Source organism: Chamaea fasciata, unplaced genomic scaffold, assembly GCF_029207755.1.
Source record: "Chamaea fasciata isolate MVZ Bird 193981 ecotype frontalis unplaced genomic scaffold, bChaFas1.0.hap1 SCAF_2, whole genome shotgun sequence".
In the NCBI taxonomy this organism is placed as follows: domain Eukaryota; kingdom Metazoa; phylum Chordata; class Aves; order Passeriformes; family Sylviidae; genus Chamaea; species Chamaea fasciata.
In genome coordinates this window covers 35,374,613-35,388,260 of record NW_027094087.1, presented here as the reverse complement: position 1 = coordinate 35,388,260, position 13,648 = coordinate 35,374,613, and the positions used below count along the sequence as shown (strand labels likewise).

The 13,648-nt window shown below is 40.2% G+C and overlaps 1 protein-coding gene across 1 annotated transcript in view; it reads left to right on the top strand.

The window, feature by feature from the left end:
- The window catches only part of NOX4 (NADPH oxidase 4), a 108,691-nt gene that overhangs the window by 81,690 nt on the left and 13,353 nt on the right, over nt 1-13,648 (top strand). The window lies entirely within an intron of this gene.

Below are 13,648 nucleotides of genomic sequence, written 5' to 3'. Positions count from 1 at the left end.
TGGTCTGTAACCAGTGTGATAGTTATTGGTTACATATTTAAGTTATGCCAGAATGAAATGCTGTGCTGCTTTCCATCCAGGAAGAACAGACTTTCTGTGAAGGGCAGTTGTTACATGCCAGCCTCTCTGTCAGCCCTGTTTTGTTTCAAGGAGACAACATGAAATTCTGCTTCAACTGATGTATGTCAGACATGGCTGCTGAACTTAAGGAAAAGGAAAGAAACTCTAAAATAGTCTGCTTTCTGAATAGAGGGAAGGGAAGGGAAGGGAAGGGAAGGGAAGGGAAGGGAAGGGAAGGGAAGGGAAGGGAAGGGAAGGGAAGGGAAGGGAAGGGAAGGGAAGGGAAGGGAAGGGAAGGGAAGGGAAGGGAAGGGAAGGGAAGGGAAGGGAAGGGAAGGGAAGGGAAGGGAAGGGAAGGGAAGGGAAGGGAAGGGAAGGGAAGGGAAGGTTAAGATGTTACTTTCTGCTTTGTGCACAGTCCATACATTACATGGAGAAAGATTCCTTAATTCAAAAGAGCAGGTTTACCTTCTGGGATCAGCAGAGCAAAATGTAGTGAGCTTGTCCAGTGACACAGGCTGAAATGAGAGCCTCTGGGCACTGCTCTTCTGTGACAGGCAAGCAATGTTGGTATTGATGGACAACCTCATCTTGCTCTGTTTTGTGCTAGGAAGGTGGGTTGAAGGAATGTCTTGTGAATTGCTGTATCCTGATGAGAAAACAGGCTGAGTTCAGCATCTGCAAGTCTTTTTTCACACATGATTCCATTAACACTTGAACATCTTAATTCCAAGCTGTAAGTGCAGCAGGAGCGTTGTCCCTGGAGCTCAGCCCATGCTTCCCTCTTTTCAGAGTCAGCACAAGCTGAGAAGGGGAGCTTTCCTAGCTTTCACTGCTCTATCTGTAGCTGTGCCTCACTGTCTGAGGACATAGTTACTTTGTGTATCTATATATATTTTGCCTTTCTGTTGTTAAATGGCAGTAACTGAATATGTAATGGTTGATGGTTAACTTTTTTTGTTGGTGCATATTTGCACTACAGTTAAGGAATACACTTTAAAGAAGCCATGCAAACAGGAGCTATCAAAATTTGATCTCTCAAGTAATTTGATAGCAAAATAGAGCAGGTTGGCTGCAGGCAGCTCTTAAGAGCACCACTGGAACTTAAGAAATCCATTTATGTGTGCATTGGCTATGCCAGCTGTTTGTGGTTGGAGGCACCCCCCTCACTGAATTAACTTTGTTTTTAGTCATTTGGCCCAGCACTCAGGTTCTGGCACCAGTGAATAGCATCTGCACCACGTAGAAATGTTTTGGCAATTATGAGCCAATTAATTTTAGCTTGTTCCCTTGTTTGATCCTTCTTATGATATCCAGCAAGAAGATTCATGACTGAAATATTTAGCATCTATTAAAAAACCAAAAATGTCTCAATTTTGCAGAGTCTGTGGCCTGTTTATCTCTGTGCTGAAGGTTCCTTTAAGAATGAAATTTCAAGGGAGATTATCATTAAAACTTCCTCACAGAAAAATATATATCAAAAATGATTTTAAACCATGTCTGGTTTTATTGTCATTGGACCACTTGTGTTAAAATCCCCCCTGGGCACTCAGGTGTTTGCATACTGTAATCTGAGGTTAACTAAACTGATGAAATATGATTAACAAGGAAATAACAGGGATGGTGGCTTTATCTACAGTCATCTTTACCCTTTCTTTAATTTGTTTGTCTTGGCAAGGCTTCTCCAATGAGATATGAAGCTATTGCTTATCCTTTTTTAAACTGTCAGGTCAGATCTGCCAATGCAAGTCATCAGTTGGACAGATGGAAACCATAAAACAACAAATATCTAGAAGCAGTTCTTTGTGTGATGCTGTACTCCTTTCCTTTTACTTGCTCATTAAAGACTGTGATCCATTTATTGGTGAGATTTATGGCCACCATTACAGGGTGTTTATGGGCCTCACAAACTTTTAATTAAGTCATTTTTGCAATGCTCATCTCTTCTGAGAAATACAACTATTTCTGTCTAACAGGTAGATACTGTCACTCAGTGTCAAGCTGACTTACCCAGGTTGTCCTAAGAAAGGTATGACAGAGACTGGGTCGAACCCAGCGCAGCACCTAAGCTGCTGCATTTCTGTTTTCTCCTTTTGCTCCTGGTAAAATTCCTACCCTACACCAAGGGGAAAGTACCTTTTGATCAGGGATCTTTAGGCACTTTCACAGTAGTTGAAGTGATGTTAGAAACATTCAGTGGTGGTTTAGCAAATGGTTGATCTGTGCAGCCATTAGGAAGAACATTAATGCAGTTTTCAGAGTATCAGAGAGGAACAACCGGAAAGTATTCACCTGTCTGTCCAATTTTGCCTTCACAATTTGTTTAAATACAGCTGTTAAGAGAATCATTAAACAGAAGCAAAGTAAGTGGTATGTGGAACACCTACCACTGATCACAGCTGATGGATAAAGAATGGTGTGTTAAAAAGAGTGAGGTTTAGTAGATACACAGAACCTCAAAGGCTGGAATTTCACCCACTCTGTACTGCCCATGTCCTGTTGTCTTTATCTGCAGACATAGCCACAATAGCAGGATAAATGGCAAAAAGCTGTTCCACTAAAGCTCACCTACTTTTGTCGTGTATTTCTGCTTGATAAAACACCTTTTACTCCTGCAGAAATAAATTCTGATATCATGTAATTCAGTGGCATTTTTGCCATTTGTTTTGTTCCAGAATCAGATTTTTTTTCTATAGAGAATTCAGCATAGTATTATCTAGATAAGAATATAGCACCGTGTATTAAATGAAGAAAAAGTCAATATTGACAGGTGGGAAGCAGCAAATAGTTCTTAAGCAGAGAGTTTTTAAATGAATAAGGTATCAAATAGAGAGAAATTCATCTTGGGATGTGTTCTTTCAATATATCAAATAATGAATGATAAGGAGGGAGATGTAAACACCAAGTTAATTCAATCTTTGGATGATATTGGACCAGGGAGGATAGTGTATATCAGAGCAGATGGAATGAAGTTTCTGAATCATCTGGCAAATTTTAGGAGATGGAAGAAAAGGAAGATGAGTTGGAATACACAGAAATGTGAGACAGTTCATCAAAAGAAAAACTGTTAAATAAGAAAGGCTGACATGGGGTGGGGAAATAGTTAAGCTCATGCTTTATAACAACCTTTTGTCTGTGTGTATTAAAGTGTTAAACCCGTTAGAATCATGGAATCATTAAGGTTGGAACAAAACCTCCAAGATTATCGAGTCCAGCCTGTGACCAATACTAAGTCAACTAAACCATTACTCTAAATGCCTTGTACAGTCATTTTTTGAACACTTCCAGGGATGGTGACTCCACCACTTCCCTGGGTAGCCTGTTCCAATTCTTAGCTACCCTTTCAGTTAAAAAATTCTTCCTCATGTCCAACCTGAACTTCCCCTGGCACCTCTTGAGTCTATGTCCTTTTGTTCTGTCACTGGTTGCCTGGGAGGAGACTCCAGCTAGAGCCTCCTTTCAGGTAGTTTTAGAGAGTGATAAGGTCCCTTCTCTGCTTCCTTTTCTCCAGGTGAAACAACCTCAGTTTCCTCAGTCACACCTCATAGGACTTCAGACCCTTCAACAGCTTCATTACCCTTGTCTTTCTGCACACATTCCAGCAGCTCAATGTCTTTCTTGAACTGAGGGACCCAAAACTGAACACAGGATTTGAGGTGCAGCCTCAAGGAAACTTAAGCATTGAACTAATTAAACTTAAACTAAACCCAGTCTCATGGAGGAGAGTTCTGAGAATATGTTGCTTGCTCTCCGGTTTCACCAAACAAAGAGCATTAACTGGGGATGTGAGTGACATTCTGGAAATGAACAGTGGATAAGCATGAGAGAGATGGGATTAAAAGTGTTGACCTCTCCTCCTTTTTGACTGGTAAAAACTGTCATTTCGGTTAGAGCTGAGACAGAGTCCTGGGGTCTACATCTCACAATGATGACAAACATGATGGGGATCAGTGTGGAGGTACAGGACACTGATTTTATGCAAGAAGTCTCATGTGTCATGAGTTGTTGCGTATAGTGACAAGACCAATCACACCCAGTGGCGTTTCTCTGTATATATGCAGAGCAACTTCAGGGGTCCTGGTTGATAGGAACTGCTACTGAACCTACAGGAGAGGTTTCTTTGGCTTAGACCCTGACTCTCTGTCAGAGGTATTCATTCTGCTGTGATGCTCAGCCTCTGTATTGTTTAGTCACCTTGTCCTGCAGCAGTGTTTCAGACCCAGTGGGTTGTACACCTCAGGATATTTATGAAAAGTGAGGGTGGGAAGGGTTAGGAAAATAATTACTTATTTACAGTCATTAAACACTACTCCCATATCTCTCAGTCTCTCACCAAGTCAGTCACCCGTTTTGTTTGGGATCACCTGTTCTCTGTAAGCTTCTTAAATGTAACTCATAGAGAAATGCCAAAAAGTAAGGCTTTTTTAATATGAACACATAGAAAGGTAAGAGCTTGAAGGAATTTAAAAATTCAAGGGATAAAACCTTTATTTTGAATAACCCAAGACAGCTGCACAGAGGCATCTTTGTATGGCTAGAAAGGTAATAGCAATGAAACTGCCACCTATGAATAATAATGTCATTATACAGGGCCTTGGCAGGACTGAAACTGGAACACCGCAGACAATAATAGGCCATTCACTCTGAAAAACAGAACTGGAAATAAGAAGTTGGAACATAGTCAGAGAGAAACAAAGAAGAGGTCAAGATAGTCAGGACTGCATTGAGCTCATCTATGATGTAATGCAGTATATTTTCTGGTAGATGATAAGCTTCTGCCAATGAATCTATGTGCAGACTCATCTGTAGGCTTCCACTGACTTCAGAAATTCTGGGTCCAAGTTGGGTGATCTCATCCTTAGTCTGCCATTTTATTCCAACTGTGAATGGTTCACTCTACTGCTGGACAGGTGTTCTTTCTTTACATTTTGGCCTTGCCAATTTTCTGTACCCCTTCCAGATAAGAGACTCTCTGCTTAAGGAAATGAGCTTGTCTGACCATCACTACGCATCTGGAAGCCATCTGAAGTTGCATTCTCACTATCTTGTGGACCTCTCTCTTCAACTGTCAGAGGAATATTTGGAGAATTTCTTTCTAGGCTTTCTGGCAGCTAAATTCAAGCAAAGCTATTTTACAGACCCCAATCCAGTAATGACTTGCTTCATGAAGCTGCCCTAAAGGAAACTTAGTCCTATAGTCACAATCACTGGTCCATATAGGATGTGAAACTCGTGGAGAACATCTTTCCTTAAAGGGAATGTAGCTGAGAGAGACATATTTTTAAAGAGAGAGTTTTCCAGATAAAAGATGGACTTGTGATTGGACAAAGTCACTTTGTTTACCCAATGTAAGCCCTAAGGGAGAAAAGAGTCAGCAGTGAGAAACAGCAAATTTTTCTCGGGGGTTAATTATATTTTAGATGGTGTGTTTGTGTTTAGGTTTTAACAGGTATTGACGATCCCATTTGATTGCAGGAGTAGCTGGTTCATTCCAAATGCAGAATTAGTTGTGAGATTTGCCTTTCTGTGTTTTTTTTTTCTTTATATTCTCTTAATTTTGAATTCTTCATCTCTACTTAATCCACTCCAAAGAGCCTGAGCAGGTTGACTTTGAAGGGAGGTGTGATATGCCTGTCCTTGTCTTCAGTTTGATCTGCTGCCAGCTGTATCTGCCAGCACTTCAGTCAGCTGCTTCTCTCCTCCCCTTTTGTTTCTGCAGATACCTAGCTAGAATTTTAAATCCTGTACTTTGTCATCCTTGTGATTTGTCAGCAGAAGCCAACTTTTCTTTCCCCATCCCTAAGGCGTACTGAAGCTTGACTGGGAAAGCTTATGGCAGTGTGGATGTTTAACTAAAGTGGTCTTTTCCCCCAGCCTACTCTATCCAAAGAAGTATTTTGCCCTTTGGTATAATATGTTTCCTGAGTATATTTGTAACTGGAAAGGATCTGCCAGGGGTGGGAAACTCATGTATGTACTGTCAGGCTTTCCTAAGTCCTAAACTCCCATGTAGTTCTCCCATTCTTACTTCAAGTGAGAAGACCCAAATCCTGGCTTGAGGGAATTGCATTAGACTTCCAGTGCTGGTTAATATGTAATAATTAGAGATGTGAAAAACTTGAAGGAGCATCTGATATCTGCAATGTGGTTGCATCAGTATGGAAAGGGGTCCGAGGTCTTTGGTGGTCTTGATCCCCCCCTGCATTCCATTCCCACTTTTTGACCTCACTCCTGCACTTGTGCTGTACTGTGTTGTGCTCTTCTCCAGGAGCCAGAACAAGGATGTTTGTCTCAGGAAAGTGCTGCCCTATATCTGTATGGCCCTTTCTCCAGTCACATCCTGTTCTTTCTCACAGTGTGTTAATGCAAACAATGCTTGGCTGTTGCCACCAACAATCCTTGTTTGGTTCCACAGCTATCCATCCAGCTGTTCCTATTTGTGACAGGAACATTAGCCACCTTGCCTTCCAGGCTTCTACAGAAACTGATGCTGCAGGTGTTTCCACTGGTGTGGAGATATGTAATATCCTGTCTTAGTGGATATCATTTACCAAGTGAGGAAGAGGTGTAATATTGGCACTACTTTCATGCCATCTGTTGGATGGCATCACCTCTCTGAGATGACCACCAAAAGCAGTGGTGTAGGCAACAGAAAGCTTCCTGCAAATATTGATCAAAGATCAAATACGAAAGTGGATTACTTTAAAGCAGAAATACAGTTTGCAGTGAGATAAGCAGAATTACGGTTTGCAGTGAGATAAGCAGATAACGAACTATATGATGAGCAGATAACTAGTAGATGTGTCAGTGAATGGATTGTGGAGAAATGTGACAAGCACATTCTACCACACTGTGGTTGCTGATCTGCAGCATTTTATCACTTCATGATGTAACAAATAAATTTTCAAGAAATAAGATACAGTAGGTGATGGAGTCATTACAAATGTTCTTTTAATTTTTCTTGATTACCTCAGGCAAAATTGGTAGGACGTAAGTTTATAGAGAGGAAAGGCGCTTCTCAAAATAGAAATTGAAATGGATAAGGAAAAAGGTGTACAACGGGATTTCTTGTTATAATAAAGTGAAATTGTGTGTTCTGTAATCAAAGGAATACATTTTGAGAACATTTTGTAAAAATGACCTTAAAAGGGCTGCCATGGAGAAGAATTAATGCAACATTAATTAAGAATATTGACCCAAAAATATGGTACAGGAAGTACAGGTACTTTCAGAGAACAAAGTTGACTTGATTTATAATTATATTTGATTGTAGTTCTCATAGTGATTTTACAGATGTTTTAATGGAGTAAGTGAATGGTGTAAACTGTTGCTTCTCTCCTTTAATAGTCAGCAATGAGTAGTCAGCAATATGGGTTCTTCATAAATACTTCATGCAATATTCAGATAATTTTATTAAGTTCTGAGGGAAAATAACTTGGTCTGAGAGGTTGCTTTCAGATTGCTGTGGGAATCATGAACAAGGAAGAGCTGTGTTTATAGGGGTGTCCGTCAGAGGTGCAAGTCTGTTCTCTGTTGCCATCAGCAGTAGTTTGATCTCCATGTGTTTTTGAACTTCTGGTTCATAGTTAGGAGGTTCTTTTCTTCTTCTCTCCTCCTCCTCACTCCTCTGTTACAAGTCCAGCTCCCAAGAGGCAATTGTATAACTTTTGCTGCAGTAGTGTTCCAGCCCACTCCAGCAGAATCTTCTCAAACCTGCACTGTGTGCCATATAAAACTACAAATCTCAGTTTGGGATTTATGGGAGAAGCATTATCCTTAAAAATACAGGTGCATGCTCAGCTGTTCCACTTTCTTAACCTTATCATCATGCCTTAAACACACTTCCTCTTTCTAAGGATGTTGTAGAGCTTGAAATTCTTTAGTTACCTCTGGGCCCTTGAGAGAATAAAGAGCTGAGAAAAGGTGATTTGGGGTTTTTTTGCTCAGTCAGAGAGAAATAAATGGAACTGAGATGTACTAAAACTGGTGGTTCTTACAGGATTCTAAAAATAATAATGATTTAGTAGGTTTCTATTTGAAGAAAATTTTGTTCTAATTGATTCTATAGTTTTTTGAGCCATCCATGTTGTTATAATCAGATATTTTACTAGCTGATCAAGGAATCCACTTCAGTAGAAAACAGAAGGAAACTTCTGCAAGCTTTAGTACATACTGTAAGAATATGTTTGAAGTTGTAAGGAAAAAAAAAGTGAATAATCAATTGGAAATTAAACTTAAGCAGTTTAAAAAGATCAGGTGAGGTTGGCTAATGAAACCTAAATTAGAATCATAACCCTTTGCAATCTTGCACAAAACAGTATATAAATTTAATTGGACCCATTGGGGTTTACAGGCTTACTTGTGTAAGGGATTGCTGATTTCTTTAATGGAAACATCATCCTTCATAGTGTCAAGAGAGCACATGGGAATCTCTGATCACACATGCCAGATGTCACATTTTGTGACACTTTTAAACCTTGAAAAGCTGTTGTAGTTTTGGAAATCCATAAAAATCAAGGATGGCATGCTTTATTCACTAGTGGTTCTTTTGTAAGAGGCTATTGGTACTGAAATGCTGTCAATAATCACAACCCCTCTGCTAACATAGTGTCAAAGTGTACATGTATAAATTGAGGCTTAAATAATGATGTGAAGTATTGTATGATGACTTCATAAAATGAAGTGGCTGTCTTGATTTTTGCTGCAGAAAATATTTTACAATCTTTGATGGTAGTAAATGCTTCTTTGAAAAATCACATAATTTGTTGTAGCTAGGCTCTTACTGGAAAGTGTGAATTGAGCCTTGGACTCCAAAATGTTCTAGAACAGTTCAGTAGTCTGTTTTGCTTTGTGCAGGCTACGAAAGGTTGTCTCTGATACAAGTTTCAGATTTGGATGGCTTCCAGAAATCCTTCTCTGATCTCTGTTCTGCTGGTGCCCTGAAGGAGTCAGGCATCAGGAAGCCATTCTGATAGACAGAGCCGCACAGCAGACACAAACCAACTTAAACTGGAGAAACAGCAGACAACAGATGGATACAATCAGACAGCAAAATTCAGAGAAACAGTGAGACAGTACTGATCCAGAATATGACTGAGCTACAGTGAGCACATCAAGAGCCTGTTTTTTTAGATATCAGAGTAAAGAGGAGACTTAAGAAGGAATTTGAAGGGAGATAAATGAAATAGCTCTGCAGATGTTTACTTAGATTCCCTCCCAGGCACGAAGGAAAATGTGGGAGGAACATGGAGGCACTTGTTTGAATATTTGTCGTGTGGGGGTGGATGCTGATATTGCGGGTTATCAGAGAGAGATGATTGCCTCTCTGTGGTGCAGCAGAGTTACTTAGAGCAGCAGAAGAACATAAGGAGGGAAACTGCTTCAACCCTCAGTCGGTTGGTTGCTTGGAGTTCTCAGGCTGAATCCATCAGTACTGAGAAGTGGTTTTGGTAGGAAGAGAAGAACAAGCATGGGAGAAGGGTTGTTTAGTTGATTTTATTATGATTTTGGAGAATGTCAATGGTGTTTTTATAAGGAATCAGGGGAGAGATTCAGCTCCATTAGCTTTATTGACTGTGTCTCATGACTGTATCCAGAACTTAGTGTGCTCACACAAAGATACCTACACGTGGCTCTTAGTAAGGACTGAATACCAAGGATATAAAATCTCATGCTGCTGGTTTAAATCCTTCTTCAGCTGATATTGGTAAGGGCTTTGCCTGAAACTTCAGTCAGACTAGGATTTCACTTTTTGTGCTTTATGCAGTACTTTGTATCCAAGTGTTTTGTTCAGCTTGCAGATGATGATACTACTTTAATTAAAATTTCTTATGAGCTCTTGATTTAACTCCCCTATACATCTGTTATTCCACTAATATCCCAGATAATGTCTTACAGTAGCTCCCAGAGAGCCTAGGAAAAAAAGTGATAACATCATTTACTGTTGAGTTGTGAAGTACAATCAAAGCATTATCTTTTCTAAGGGCTGCTATACCCTGAAGTTAAGCTTGGCACTGAGAGCCAAGTCCAAGAGGTCTAAGAAGGTATCTCTATACATCACTGTGCAGTTCTTTATGGAAAATTATGACTTGGATCTCAAAAGCAGTACAGCTGCCTGTGCCCCTGAGACTGTGTCCCTCGGTTTAGAGGCAGCCCCATGGTAGTGCAGTGGCCTTGCCCAGCATTGGAACAAGCTGGTTTGGTGCTTGTTGGGCTATTTTGGTACCAATGGGAGTCTGCTTTAAATAGAAAATATCTGTAAGATGCTTTTTAATAATGTGCTCTGCTGTTTTTTGTGATGTATTCTTTTTTGAAGACCTTTTTTTTCCCTTTCTGAGCTAAAAATTGTGCCACAATAATAAGCAAGAGCATTCCTAAGACTGGAAGTGAATACATGTGAAAAAAACGACTCATTATTTGAATAAGTGTGCCTGAAGGGGCAATTTCTAAACTTTTAGTAAAATTCCATTCTCTTCCTTCATGTTAATTAAATGAAAGCTGGGGGGATAGGAGAGCATACACATGGTAGTGTGATATATCTGGGCCACAGCTCAAGAAGAATCTTACCCCCCTTGGCTTTTTATTGAGTGCTGTGATATTTCATTTTCAGTAATGAACTGCTTTTATGCAAAAGTTTTCAGTCCTACCAAATGAAAGGAGGAACATGTTGACAGGGAACAAAAATTGCATAATCTCTGTAACCGAATCACTGCTCTGTTCAACCCTGTGCCATTTGATATGGCATCAGGAGGTTTCTTGCTTCCACTGACTTGAATAAGAAAAGGATAAATGACCACTGCCATTAAGGCATCAGAGCCACATTTGTCTCAGTTATAAATTACCCCTGTATTAAAATGGGATTAAATAGTGCATGTTTATGACCTCCAACAAAATCTTCCAGGGAGATCATGTTATGCTTGGAATCAGTCTTTTCAGGCTGGAACTGGTGGAGTGGGTTAATACAGTGGGAATATTTCTCCAGGTTTTCCCCCATTTCTCTTTTTCACACTTGGAAGCAGTGACTTCTGGCTGTGTTGTGCTGGACCACATGCAGACACAGCAGGAGGCTCTTGGCTTCTCTGGCTGCATCTGCTGTCCAAGCTACTGCTCCTCACTCCCTCAGAGCAAGACACAGTGGGCAAATAGAAATACTTTGCAGGCCAGATGGGGCTAATGGACCACAAACTGGAGCATTCTGACCAACATGCATATTTAATTGCAGGTTGTTCCTTGAATTTCTGGCATGTACTGTGGTTGACTGGTTTCTGGTGACCAGATCTAGTTTTGCATTTTTCCACTCCTGATCATGTCAGTATTACTCAGAGGCACTCAGACTTTCCAGGAATTGCTTAATCCCTCTGAGATCAGACATATATGTCTGATTCAGGTAGTCTTCAAGTGGTGCAGTTGTGTTAAGTGGTACTCCTACAATATAAAACTGTTGTCACATCCGCTGTGGTAATTTCTGGGAAAATGTGCTTTGATTGTTTTTGTTTCATTAGGTTGTGTTTTTTGCTCAAAATATTGTCTTTAAGCTTGTGTGTCCCAAAGAAGGTTAATGCTTCTTGTCCAGAATGTAAGGAATTTCCCTCAGGCCTGTGCTTTTGTCCTTCATACCTTTACGAGTTCTCTAGATTTCACCAGCTAAGTGGGGGCTGATTAGGGTATCTGAGGTCTGCCAGGAATGACAGGGTTGCTGGTCTTTGTTATCCAATTGTTTTTTGGGGGTTTTTTGTTTGTTTGTTTGGGGTTTTTTTTGGTGTGGTTTTTTTTGGGGGGGGGAGTTTGTTTTTGTTTTGTTTTGTTTTTTGGGTTGTTGTTGTTGTTGTTGTTTTTTGGGGTTTTGGGGTTTTTTTTTACATACTCCGATATCCAAAAATTAGATCTCAGTGTACATCTGTTACACATACATCTGAGACCCATAACATTTGTGAACTTCTGTCAGAATATCCCTTGGACCAGATTATTTCAGTGTTACAACCTGCTTCTCAACATTTCATCTATTGCTTGTTTAAATAAGAGATGCTCCTTTACCCCCTCTGTCAAATAGTGCAACTTTTAGATCTTTTAAAGCAGCTGCTGCTGCACTCTGCACCAGCAGTGGTATCATTAGTGGAAAATAAACCTTTGTTAAGTAGATGTGATATAAAGTGTTATGCAAGAGGAAACATTTAATGAGCAGATACCTAAAGTTCTGTTTATATTGTATGCACATGGCCAGTTAAGTTTTTCTTGGCCCCATTGTGTAAAACAATCTGTCTGTCCTAAGTAAGCAGTGAATTTGTTTTTCTGATATTCCCATCATGCTGGAACTAACATACCTGACATTGCACAAGAGAACGTTTGTAGACTATTGTAGAGACTATAAATGGAGAAATAAGAGTAAGCATATTTAGACTGAAGATGGCTTAGTTAAAAAATTGGTTGCTGAAAAATATTTCCAATGCCTTCTGATGATGTCTGTGGCTGGGCTGGTGTCTTCTCCCTCTCTCTCCAGGTAGGACACCAAGTAAGGAGTTTGTAAGACAGGACATAGTTAAGGATCAGCCTTCAGTTGGTAATTATCTGTGTTAAATTAAGACACCACAGAAGAAGGAGGCTAACATATGAGGCATCAAGCAACAATAGCAGAGATCTGGAAAAATATCCTAAAACGGACTATATTGGCCAAAGACACCCAGACAAGATGTTGTCTTGACTGGTAAGATGATGCCAAGGATCAGATTACAAAGCTAAAAGAAATGAGATCAGACCAAGGACTTAAGTTATGGCTGAAGTCTAGCCCTCCAAAGGAATTAATCAGATGGAGTTTGGAAGGCTTTGTCTGGGAAAAGGGATGTCTTCTCTACCTTTAATTCCCCGTCCGTTGTTGTAAAGAAGAAGCTCAGGCCCTTTCATTAGATGGGGAGTATGTGCAGCTTAGTTGTGCAATACGTACCAGTGTGTGTGCATGCGTGAAATTGATGTGTGTTGGAGCTTTTTAGTGGACTCAGGCCAAAGCTTGCTCTTGGTCAGCAGACCTGTGGGCAAAGGCTGTACACTGAGCTGTTGCACACAGTGCTGGTCCCACCACACTTGGCTGTATTCAGCAGTTAACTAAAACGTGCTGATCCAGGAAGCCACTCATACACAGAACAGGCCTTGAGTAAATGTCCTGTTCAAGTTCTCTTCGTAGCAGTTTCTAAAGATGAATCTGTTACTGAGGTAAGATATACAGTTGGTTTTCCATAGGTAGAATAGAGGTGTGAAATCTTACAGCCCATAAATTTTGAGCTGTCCATGAGTGACCTTGCTCAAATTGTCAGCAGTGTAGGAAGGATCTTGTAGGAGGTCAAACTCTTGAAAATACCTAAAGCTGACTTTTAAATTGTAGTCAAGATTTTATCCAGTAGTATCTGAAGTGTTAAAAACGGGTTGGAAATGGGACACAATCGCCTAAATAATCTTTAAAATCAGTGGATAAAATGGTTTTAATAATGATAGGCATGAGCCAAAGGGGAAAGCTTGGCAGTTTTTCTCCCTCTTCAGAAAATGTGTATAAGATGAACCTCCTAGGCAGGCCAAACTACTTTCTTTCCTACGGATGACC